Genomic DNA, 4,698 nt, shown 5'->3' on the forward strand with positions numbered 1-4,698 from the left:
GTTGTTTACATTTAAACAAACACAGCTCCTAATCTACAGCTTAAATGTAAACAACATTCTTTATGTTGTTTACATTTAAACAAACACAGCTCCTAATCTACAGCTTAAATGTAAACAACATTCTTTATGTTGTTTACATTTAAACAAACACAGCTCCTAATCTACAGCTTAAATGTAAACAACATTCTTTATGTTGTTTACATTTAAAACAATAAACCAGATGATTACATTTTTTATCCCAATTAGTCTTAAATACTATAATATAGTTCATAGTCCTGTCTAATATTGATAAACAATTATGCCAGATGTTAATTTGAGATAAAATAAATACAGATGCACAAAAGCACAGATTAGAATAAACAAAATGGACAAAATTATAAGGTAATAAAAAGCTGAACAAGAATAAAGAAATACGGTGTCATCATCAAAAAGGGTTTTATTTATCCTGGAAGTAAGAATAGAACATGATTTATGTTTCAGGTATTGTTATAAAAGGTCATCCTAACACATTGTCATTATTTTAAAGGAACCTAAAGGTGTTGGGATCTGGAGATTCTCCACCTTCTCCAGCAGAGTGCGCTGTGGATCCTCCTGGGCTGGAGCCCTCCAGCACAGCTGACGTTCATCAGCTCATCAGGAGACCTTCCTTCGACGCTGCAGTGTTAGCCAAGTTTGGTTAGCGAACCTGAGCCTCTGAAATTACTAATCGTTCTAATTGCCTCTGTCTTCTCGCTCCTAGGAAACCAGTCTCTCGAGAGAAGCTCTGGATGAGCTTAACCTGAATCTGCCTGCCTGCCCTAGAGAGCCAAACCTGAAGTCCTCACTCAGGAATCCACCAGCTGCTCTTAGGAAAGAGCTAACCACTCCAACTAAGGTCTGTTCACTGGAAGTCAGAAGCTAGACGCTGCTGCTGCCTAAGCACTCTGCTGAACCAACAGTCTCTGGACCCAACCGGTTCCCTCTCTCAGAACTAGCCTGGACCTCTCTAAGGTATTCACTGAAATATCTGATAACCCATTAAACTCATCTGCATTCCAAGCTAACCAACTATCCGTCTCTGCAGACCCCAGAGAATCCTGCCCGGACCAGAACCTGAATCTTGTTCTTATCTTTTGTGTGAAACTTTAATAAACTCTGTTAAACCTTTTACCAAGTCTCCAGTGGTGTTCTGCATGTGGGTTTATCTCTAAACCGATCATGACAAAAGGAGGAAACAAACTTTGAAAAACACCTGAAGTTAGAGGCGGAACAAGTTGGGGTAGTCAGGTTTAAATCCATTTTTGTCTTGAACATTGTCAGAGCATCACCAGAACTGCAAAAACTCTTCTCAGCAAGTGGTTGGTTCAAGTATTGGTGAGTAAAACTTCAGATATTTACCTCTATCATAGGATTATCTTTGCTGAATAATCATGGTTTTTTTTTTTTTTTTAGCCACATGTATGAACTGAGTAAAAACGTAACAATTGCTGCTTTTATTTTCTGTTGTTCACAGAAACAGGCAATAAATTCTCCATTCATTATCTATACCTACTTATACAAACAAAGAAGTAGGACTAATCATCATATTTCAAACTGATTTTATTACATTTTCAACTAATGGATTAATGTTGTACAGTAGTAGCGATTTAAAACTTCCCCACTTTCCCTGATGGGCCCTTGGCTGATCCCCCTAAAATTCCTTTTTAAACATCAATCTTTAAACTAAAATATTCTGTCATGATTTGAGGACATTAAGATCTAAAGAGAAGCATCATCTCCTGGTCAGAGCCTGTAATTCAGTGAAAGGGTGGAATCAGAGCATAAAAAATATGCACACCCAGGAGAAGGCTAGTGGCTGGAAGTTGGAGGGGATATTGCTGTCATTCGGCTGGCATTTGACTGGGAAGGGAAATTTTTAAAGGCTGCTACTGTATTAGATGGAACTATGCAATGTGTCTGGCTTTAATCTTGATGTTATTCTAGCTCATGCGAGAGAGATTAACCTCTGACGTATTTTGCCTGAGCTGTATTTACTCCATAAAATCTATAAAAAGCTCTGTTCCAGTTTATCATTGCCCTGTGAGAGGGAAGGACAGATAAAAACTTTGTCCTTTCTTAAAAACTACAAATTCTAGTAAAACTGGTTCTTGGTCTGAGTCAAAGCTGGGAGTGATAACATCTTCCAGATTAGCAAGGTCCTGCTTTCCTAACATAGCATAAAGATTTGAAATTATCTCTGAAAGCCAGAATCTGTTAGAAAGCTCATTTATTTTTAACCAAAAATGGTCCAGGATGACGTTTTGGCTGCTTTAATTTTTTTTCTACTAAATTCATGGTTTATGTTACATTGATGGTAATTAATCTTTGTTCACTTTCAAAGGTCTAAGAATTTTTGGGGACCCTTCACCTTCTTCCAGCGTAATGGAGAAAGACAAAGGTCAGAGTACGATGGAAACTACAGCAGGTCTGGAGTAGTGAGGAACTAACCATATCAACAGAAAAAAATACATTTGGGTTTGTAGTGTTTATCACAGGCATGTATGTACCTTTAGAAACATGATTCTGGAAAATAAAATACTAATTCAGTGTAGGAGTTCAAGCACTAAAGTGATTCTTACTCTTAAAGGCATGAATTAACATGTTTTACCAGCAACTTAAACTAGAATATAAACAGAAATCAATGGTACATTTTATCCTCATTCTGTCCAGGATAGCAGTAACCAAGCATTTTGCTATCAATACCTGAGAAGTTAAGTTGAAAGTATATTAACTTATTCCACATATTCCTAAATCAACTCTCTTCATATAGTGCTGTCTAAATGACCCGTAAATTATTTTGAGAATTTCCTGCAGAGTTGTTGAAGTTTTAATGTGTCTAAAACCTCCGGTTTCACCTTCTCCTCAGGTTAAAAAGGGTGTTACTGCATTTGATGTTTGCTATTAGCTTAGCCTGGAATGTGGCCCCACCAACACAGTTAAGTCAACAGAACTCAAGGTTAGGGGTCCGTTTCAAGAAGCAGGTTTAAAGAAAATTCTGTTTTTAAACCAGAAATCAGGGAAACTCTGACTTTTCCATTTTCACATTGCTATGGTGACCTATTCTGGTCACCATAGCAACAGTCTCCCTAGAGCTTACCTAGTCACCATCAGGTTTTCTTCAGTAAACTTAGAGTTTCCTGTGTCTTCGCTCGCCTTACAGCCAATCATATTGTTTTATTTCCTGATTTAGTGAGCAGATTTTAGTCCATGTTTTCTACATAAAATAAAAGAAATCATTCAGTAGGTCTGTTAGACACCTTAGGTTTTAAAAACAAACTTGGTATTTCCCCTTGACGAGGATCTTAATAAAAAATTATTGGAATTTTTTTTTATTTTTTTTTTATGGAGAATTAAAAATGTATAGAAAGGGGATTTTACAACCAAGTTCAAAGGATATGAGATCTATATATTTTTTTGGTTTGTTTAATATGAGTGACATGCAGATCTTTCTTTTTTTTAAAGTTTATTTAAAACTACTGAACTTATATTTAGATTAGAGATAAAGAGATTAGAATAGATAATTAATTTTGCGAAAGAAAAACTTTAACTTAGGGTCAGTATTATGTTTCACTGGGTGATAATCACCTACTGAGTCTACTGGCACAATCTGACTGCTAACAATGGCCATTTATTGGGATGATACATTTGAAGAGGCTGCTACTTAATATTTACTGTGTAATGGAAGACAAAATAAAATGAGAATGAATCCCATGAGAGGATGAACAGGTCCTATTTATTAGAAAGTTTCTATTCTTCATCTTCATCTGCTGCCAGGTGATTTTACCTAAATAGAAACATTGATCTATTACCATTCAAGAGATAAACCTGTAATGTTATCGTGTTCACAATAGGCCATGGCAAGCCATTCTAATATGTATTATTTTGAATGAATATGTATTTCTGATATTGCTGATTGTCAAAATGACTATTTCAAACAAAATGACATTTCTTATCTAGAATAAACATCATGGATGTCTAAAAATTCATTTCAGATCTCCTAATATTAGTGGTCAGTGTTTGTATTATTTCGACTATGACAAAATGTATTTCAGATATCAGAAATACATATTCAGTCAAGCTAATAAATGTCAAAATGGCCACTTAAAAATGTTTAAAAATTTCTAGGTATTTAAAACTTAATTCTTACTAGTACAATTGATTTTTTTTTTTTTTTACTTTCTGAAAGTCTTTACTTCATTACTGGCAAAAATGTAATTTAAAACCTCTATTATTACAGTTCCGACTAGGAGTGGGATTTTTACCAGAAAGAATCCTATGATAGTAATCTACAAATGGAACAACACAGAGGATGGCGCTTTTAGTCTACTATGACCTGTCATAGTAGACTTCAAATAAACCAACAGTGTTGTGCTAGTTACTGAAAAGCAGTAACTAGTTTCTGTTACTTGTTACTTCATTTCAAGAGTAACTTAGTTACTATCTCAGTTACTTACATCATAAGGTAATGCGTTACTGTGAAAAGTAACTATTTAGTTACTTTTTTTTTTAAAGGTTCACATTATGCCCTTATAGCCTTCATTTCAGAAATGTTATTGCACTGGAGAATAATACCATCTGTTGAAGAACTTGACATGCATTTGCATCATGAAACTCTGCTAAGCAATTCTATATACAAACAACAAAGATATGTTTTAAAGTTCCAATTTATTTCAGGACAGA

The 4,698-nt window shown here is 35.0% G+C and overlaps 1 pseudogene; it reads left to right on the forward strand.

Moving 5' to 3' along the window:
- Positions 1 to 1,297: 1,297 nt before the first annotated feature.
- Positions 1,298 to 4,698, forward strand: part of LOC107095693 — an 8,714-nt pseudogene continuing 5,313 nt past the window's right edge.

The sequence above is a fragment of the Cyprinodon variegatus genome, unplaced genomic scaffold, assembly GCF_000732505.1.
Source record: "Cyprinodon variegatus isolate N-32 unplaced genomic scaffold, C_variegatus-1.0 Scaffold564, whole genome shotgun sequence".
Lineage (NCBI taxonomy): Eukaryota > Metazoa > Chordata > Actinopteri > Cyprinodontiformes > Cyprinodontidae > Cyprinodon > Cyprinodon variegatus.